The sequence below is a fragment of the Atta colombica genome, unplaced genomic scaffold (genome assembly GCF_001594045.1).
Source record: "Atta colombica isolate Treedump-2 unplaced genomic scaffold, Acol1.0 scaffold101, whole genome shotgun sequence".
Classification (NCBI taxonomy): Eukaryota; Metazoa; Arthropoda; class Insecta; order Hymenoptera; family Formicidae; genus Atta; species Atta colombica.
The window spans coordinates 357,931-366,389 of NW_017259186.1; the positions used below are offsets into that span (position 1 = coordinate 357,931).

The 8,459-nt window shown below is 23.9% G+C and overlaps 1 protein-coding gene across 2 annotated transcripts in view; it reads left to right on the forward strand.

Annotated features, from left to right (window-relative positions):
* The first annotated feature begins 463 nt into the window (after positions 1-463).
* LOC108686954 (short-chain dehydrogenase/reductase family 16C member 6-like) overlaps positions 464-8,459 on the forward strand; it is a 41,341-nt gene continuing 33,345 nt past the window's right edge. For both annotated transcript variants that reach the window (XM_018192490.1, XM_018192498.1), the window contains exon 1: positions 464-640. The gene's annotated coding sequence lies outside the window, so the exon portion shown is untranslated. The remainder of the gene's footprint in view (positions 641-8,459) is intronic.

Sequence of the window (8,459 nt, forward strand, 5' to 3'; positions counted from 1 at the left end):
TCTATTAAACTTATTAAAAAATATGAATTATTTTTAAAAAATAGTGTCCCTCGTTCGAATCATATTGATGATTAAATTTCAGTAAATAGAACTGTTAATTTCGTATAACTATAAATAAATTTGGATAAGAAATTTTAAGTTTTTGAAATTATAAGATGTTTTCTTTATATCATAAATATTTAATTTAAGATAATACAAGTACTATATATGTTGATATCATATAAATTAATTACATAAAACGTATATTATGGAAAAATATCTCATGCATCAATGTTTGAATATTACAGTTAAATTATTTTATTTTATAAAATATTTCATAAAGAATTTTGTGTACATTCATTGTGTACATTCTGTTACTATCAATAAAATTCTTATAAGTATTGACTTATCAATGGAGAATTATTTTCATGCCGTACATTCATTTGCGGGCGATACAAGTAGTGTGTAACGTACATGCGAGAATATGAGGATCTTGGATACATGCATGTGATTTTCGCAACGACCTGCGTCTCGCTGATTCGACGATCATTTCGAGGTGAAGGCACAGTCGAAGCAACGCATTCCATTCAGTATACCGACGACCATAGTACTGCTAAGACACTACTTTCCGCAAAGTGTGTCTTGCATTGTGTAAACACAGGTGTGTATTTTTGTGTCTAAATCATTTTTTTTTAAATATTTGTTTTTCTTCTCGTACTTCTGCTTATATGACTATAAACTCAATTTTTCGTGTGGAACAATGATCAATAAGTAAGAATATGTTACATTTTTTGTTATATCGTGTTACAACGTTCCTGTTTTTCTCAATATTTGAATGGTTTTTATATATTTGTAGCTACTAAAAAAGAAAATAAAGTTAAAAAAGTTTCATCATAGATTTTAAGAAATGAAAAATTTTATTTTTGAAAATTTATTCTACAAATTTACAATTTACAACTTTCCTTTTTTTATTTTAATAAAATAATATAGATACATAAGAATTATTCAAATGTTAAGAAACAGAAATGTTGCATATTAATGTAATGTTTTAACATTAAATGTTACTAATAAATTTTATTATTTTAATATATCATTTAAAATTGTTAACAATAAAAGGGATTTCATATTATCATTTATTTTCATATTATAAAACATATTTAAATTCCTTATAATTATATCTATAGTTATATTACAAAATTATTCTATTAATTCAAAACAGAATTTATAAAAAATGGAAAAATGATGAAATTTTTAAAAAATTATATTCTTTTTCTCAGTGTAAAAATCCCTCAGTGTAAGAAATACTCATTACTTGTTGAAAAATAAAAAATAGATCAAAATTTGTTGCAATGTATTTTGAGTTATTATATGATTAAACCTTTTCGTATGTAATCTTATTTTGTATTATATATCTATTTTTTATTAAATAATTTTCATTTTTAATAAAATTAAATTATTTGAGAATAAAATATAATTTTATGATGAGTTAATTTTTAATTTCATTCAAAATTTAGTTCAATAAATTAAATGTTATAAAATATTCTTTCTCTTCTTCCTATAATAAAATTTGCGAGTTAAATCGCAATAATTGAATTATTGCCTCTTTTCCACGATTCGGTTAATTCTTTCGCTTTGCTCATTTCATACTGTAAGAGTAATGAACACAAGATGTTCTGACAACTGTTCTCATAAAAATTCGATTATTGTGATTAATCTGCGTAAATCTGCCTTAAATACTTATATATTTGTATACTTTTTGTATTTAAAGGTGCCTATAGACAGTATGGCCAATGTATAAGCCAACTTTGCACACATTCGCTAAATGTTGACTACTTTCAATATGGATAATTATATATGTCATATATGATATTTATGTGCTAATGTTGGCATACATTGGCCATATCATCTACAGACGTTCTTTACATTGAAAGTTAGTACGCGAGCAACGCACACTTGCCTAGTAATATAAATGTTATATAATATGTTAGATTGATATTTATATGAGTTGCTTCAATGAGATGTCTGCTATTGATTGTAGATGTTTCTATTCCATAAATATGACTATTTTTAATTATAGTGGCTCTTGGTTAATATAATTGTAATTAGAAAATTGTAATTACATCAACTAAGAGACTATAATTAAAAATATATAGTCACATTTGTGGAATAGAAATGGAATTATAATCAATAAAATTTTAATTTGAAAATTCGGAAGAGTATGAATAATGTATATTGGTCATCTCGCGATACGAATTTGCGATTCTATTTCTTTCAATCTATTTTTTATAATTATAGTATTATTAAGATAATTAAGGCAAAAATCAGATTTAATGATCCATATTAGAAACATGCAATGGAAAATACAATACAATACGTCGATGGTAAGAAGATTTATATAGTGAAAGTCAATTAATTCTGCAGCAAGACTGGAATATTTACCGTCTGCCTTCATCATGTAAGAAAAATTTACGGTTTATTGCTCGTTGATTGTAATTGAATCGCAGCATGCGAAACATGAGCTTATTCTGCGCGCATATTGATATGATTTCAGAAATCTAATAAAGGAATTTTCAAGAAATAAATTCATTGCCATCTTTTCTCTTCATTTGTCAATAACAAACTATCAGATTTTTATTAATTACATTAGTTACTTCAATGAGATGTCTGCTGTTAATTGCAGACGTTTCTATTCCATAAATATGACTATGTCTTTTTAATTATAGTCTCTTGATTAATGTAATTGCGATTAGAAAATTGTAATTACATCAACTAAGAGACTATAACTAAAAACATATAGTCACATTGATGAAACAAAAATGGAATTATAATCAATAAATTATTTAATTTTAAAACTCGAAAGAGTAAGAATCTCCAAATTAAAATTCTATTAAAGCGAGTTCTGTTTAAGACTTTCAGATTTGATTTTATTGGAATCATGTTGAAAAAATTTTTTTAATTCAGTTTATAAGCACTTTAATAAGTAATTCATACTAAATAATTAATTTTTTTTTAATTTGAACTATTTTTCCAATATATACATTATTATTATGTACATCAGATCTCAAATGGATCGTGTCGGTAGAATTAAATAGTTTCAACGGATAATGTTTTTAAATTTAATTATATTACAATGTATGCAGGGGCTGAAGGATGTAAAAATCAAAGATTCAACTTTTACAAAAAATTTATCAAATTGACTAAAATTTAAATCTATTTTGGAAAGAATACTTAACGATTTATCAAATTGACTAAAATTTAAATCTATTTTGGAAAGAATATTTAACGATTTCAGAATATATGTAATAAATAACAAACAACACATATAAAAATGCGCATTTAACAATCTTTATTTAAATATTTTTAACTCGAATGATTACGCAACTATATTAATTCGGCATCTGTTATGTCACATGATCTTGTAGCAGTTAACATCGCGGTTAAAAATTGAAAGTGAGTTTCGTAGGTTATTAGAAAGCAGCACGTCGGCACGCCGACATGACAAAATATTCGCAAATCGATAAATTAATCGTGAAGTTTTGCATTATCTCAAAATTAATACATACGTAAATCGTTGTAAAATCATCTTGTTGTATACAAAAAAGTAAAGTAGAATGTAAAGATATTAACTCTTTGTATTACGAATTTTTGTATCAAAATTTTTTTTTAACTTTATACCCGGGGGTTTTTCGGGCCACTGATTACAAATCAGAAATCAAAATTTTTTAATCAAAATGGCTGATCCAATATAGCAGATCAATAATTCAAATAACTTTGAGTGAAATATTTAGTTATTCTATTATTTATAAAAATAAATTATTTCATAAAAAATAGATTCTAATAATAATAGAAGATACGATTCCAATATTTTTCTGATATTGGGATGCTTCTAAGCCTTACGTACGCGATCAGCGCAGTGGCAACGGCAGTGATTCGTCCGCTATGAGTAGTCGAGTCAGCTGTGAAGTCTGTCTTTTATCTTTCATTTTATCTTTCATTTCAATGTTGCTATTTTCGATGTTTGAAAATCTTCGCTTCAGATTCAGATGCAGCTATTAAAATATCCAGAAATTTTTAAATAATAAGATTATTTCTTTATACGTTTTTTATCCATATCGTTATCAATTCCGCTATTTTGGATTTTAAAATTTGGAAATTTTGTCTTAATTCAATAATCCAAAAACTCTTTAGAACACAATTACAGGAGATATTTGAATTATTTATTTGGATTTAAGTAGAAAAATATGGTTTTTTTTTATTTTTCAAAAAGTTTTTAATAAAAAAAACAATACAATGAAAAAATCTGAAAAATTCTGAAAAAATATTTTAGGATGTTTTGAATGAATGCCTAAATAATTGATATTGATAATTTAATAGAAAATGCATTTTTTTTCCAAAAAAGCATAAATTTTGATTACTTGTTCAGTTATAGCAATTATGGCAAATAAAAATTTATGATTGTCTTTTTTTTACTACTTTTTTACTACTTTTTTGAAATATTCTATTAATATTTTATGGATTCTATGAAAACAAAAAACCGATACTTAATGTTAAAAAATTCATCAAAATAATTAAAAATTAAGCAGAAAAAGATAAGTCCTGAGGGTCCTGTCGTGACGCAAAAATAATTAATTAATAAACTTTTAAGCGAATAAATTCTATGAATGTATGTAAGTACACATGCGAACTACTAATACCCACATACACATACAAAATAAAGTATATGCTAGTAACTAGCCAAAAAAAAGAAAAATACCTGATTTTTATATTTTATCTTCTGAAGATATAAATGCTATTTTTAAAGAAACAATAACATACATGTAAGAAGATTTATTGTGAAAAACATAATATATAAAAGAAATAGTTTTTTTAAAACGTATTTTACTCATTTCATTTGTTTATGATATTACAGAAATTTAAATCAATAAAAATGCAATTATAACATAATACATTATTAATATTTAATTGGGCTATCATGAGCTTTATAATATTATATCTATTCTGTATATTATCAATTAATTTATTTATCATAGATTGTGAAATTACTATAACTTTAAAATTGAAAATATTGCTGAATACAATATGTTCAACTTTATGAAAATTGCTTAAAAATATTTCCAACATAATTCATAATATGGCAATATACAGTACTATAACGTCTTAAATAACATTTAAAAATCTATTATGTCTTGGAATAATGTGGACAACAATTTTTTAAACAAATTAAAATTGCGTTTATTCAGCTTAAAATAAATAAAATCGATTTTTATTTGTTATTGTATTGTATAAGAACCGTCCTATATGTATATCCGCACAGCATTTTTCATTGCAAATATATATTAAATACGTATCTATATTGCATTTACATTGCGTTTCATTTCATATCAAATATAATATTAATTCATATTAAATATATAATTAACGCAACGAATGTGAAATATCCGAGTCGAAATATATACCTTAAGGAGGTTGTAAAGGCATAAAATATATATTAATATTTACGCATTAAACAAACTATATACATGTGAAAGTTGTTCATAACATTCTGTTTTTACTGAGCAACATTTTTATAGATTATTTATTTTATTTGATATTAGTTTTATTATTATAAATAAAAATTTTAATAATAATAACAAAAATATACATTTTTTTATATAAATATTTTAAGTACTATGTAAAAATTACTTACTATTGTAAAAATGACTTATGCAAAGTTTATTGAAATTCACTTAATTTATAACAAATAAATATTTTGTTTATTTACTGAACACTTAATGTTTGCATCTCAATGTAATTTTACATAAATATTTTTGAATTCATAAAGTATTTATAAAAAAGAGATTTGAGATTTTTTATAATACATTTTCATATATTTCTATTAGAGTACGAATTGAAAAAATATTGTAAAATAATAGATTTAAGGGGACTAATTTGGAGTCAGCGCGGTAAGAAATGCGCAATTTATACTTATATAATCATTAATAGTGTGTATTAAAAGATATTAGTTTGAACGTTTCGGCTATCGGTTTTAGCCATCTTCAGCAATACATAATTAATATACTAGCAGAGAATATCTCCTTATATTTGAAAATATGTTATCAACTTTCTATCTAATCAGAAAGTGAGGAAAGCACAAACATCGCACAAAGAAATTGCCTTCTTGATTAACAAGTGATTGCGTTTTAATAATGTTAAATTAAGAGTTAAAATTACGTAAAAATAACGTTGAAATTGTACAAAGAAAGTGCTTATCTCAATCTCCATATAATACAATTAAGTATAATACAATACATGAAAAAGATTTGTATAAAACATGTTGTGATGAAACTTAGAAATCGTCAAAATGTATCGAATGTTTATAACTGTTTCATGTCTAAGAATGTAATAAACAAGATATTTTTAAGACTGAAAGGGACGATGTTGTCATTGTGTAAGTTAAATCTATATTTATTTATATTTATTAAGAATGTCATTATATGTACGATCTAAACCATCTGTGTCTTTTTGAAGATTGAAATCATTTGTTTGTTGTTTTATATTTATGATTTCTGAATTATACTTAATTGTAGTATTATATGGAGATTGAGGTAAGCATTCTCTTTGTATAATTTCAACATTATTTTTATATAATTTTAACTCTTAATTTAACATTATTAGAACACAATTACTTGTTAACCAAGAAGACAGGCAACTTCTTTGTACGATGTTTGTGCTTTTCTTACTTTCCGACTAGATAGAAGGTTGATGACATCTTACATTTTCAAAGATAAGAAGATATTTTCTGCTAGTATATTAATTATATATTTGCTGAAGATGGCTAAAACCGATAACTGAAACGTTCAAATAGCTTTTAATATACAATATTATTAATATATAAGTATAAATTGCGTAACTTCTTACCGCGCTGACTTTAAATTAGCCTCCTTAAATATTTCATAATTATAAGAAGTCCTATATTTTATATATATTTTTTTATTCTAAATTGAAAAAAAATGTTATTTTTTATAGAAACTTTTTTTAGAACTTTTGATCCAGATGGTAAACTATCTCGAATTTTTTTGTATTACTTTTAAATGCAATTTAGAATATCTGTAATTTTTTCAAATAATTCTTAATATATTGCATTTGCCTTACAACCTCCTTAATATATATGTAATAAATAGCAGATATATTGCGCATATCAAAGACAAAATACGTACGTAATATGTAGCAGATATATTGTACATATTTAAATATATGGATATCAAACACGTAGTTGATACATATATGTACAATAAAATGCAGAATATAATATACGTCATAAGATGGCGTACCATAGTAGCATAACATTAAAAAAATCATAAACGATAATTTTGAGCAAATTTCTGTGTGCATGGTTATTATAATACGATACTATATCGACAATATATACAACTTCAATAAATTATTTCGTATTTTTAAAAATAACGGAAATATTCTAAGTGGACAGAATTACTATCCATCCTGTATATATAGCGTAATGGTCCGCACGATTTTTCAAATAGGTACTTCTGAGTTAAAAAAAAGTTAAAAGATGAATATTTATATGTTTTATTGACATTTCGATAGTGATTTAAATTTGTCTTGTAGACTTTTACAATGTTATGGGAAAAAAATTGTATTTATTTAAAAATTGTATCTATTTAAAAAATTTTAAATGACTTTGATTTTTTAATGAAAATAGATTTTTTTTAAAATTCTTTTATCGTATGTTAGCCTAATAAAACAAATGAATACTCAGTCTTCAATCTTCTTTTTAACTGTCAAAAGTGTCTGAAAAATCGTGTGGAAGCTTTAAACTGAACACCTTGTATATTTATATACAAGATGTTTGATAAGTAATGATAAAATTCTCGTATAGAGATAAAGCACAAAGACTAAACTGAATCAAAAAATTCTTTACCATTTTACAATTTTCATTATAGTTAACAAGATCAATTACTAAATATCAATTAATAAATAATATAATTAACAAAATCAATTACTAAATATCACCGAATATTAGTTTTTAATAATTTTTTACTCAAGTATTATCAACTTTATAACAAAACAACAAGAGACAAAAATTATTTTTTTTTTTCTTGTAAAATTTCCCTTTTTTCTTATTGCGAAAAAAGAATTTTTTCAGAAATTTTAATACCGTATTTTCTCATGTTGGTAAAAATAATTGCCGATAAAAAAATACAATACTAAGTTGATAAAAAATTCCGAAAACATTCTTAGAGCTCTATGAGAAGAAAATAAATAATTTTTATTTTTTGCTGTTCTTCTAAAGTTGATAGTATTTGAGTAAAAAATTATTAAAGACCAATATTCGGCAATTTTTAGTAATTAATATCTTGTTAACTATTATCAACTATTATTATCAAAATTGCAAAGGATTTTTCTACTCAGTTTAGTCCATGCTGCCACTAAGCGGAAGTTTTATCATTAATTATTAGACACTCTGTGTGTGTGTATATATA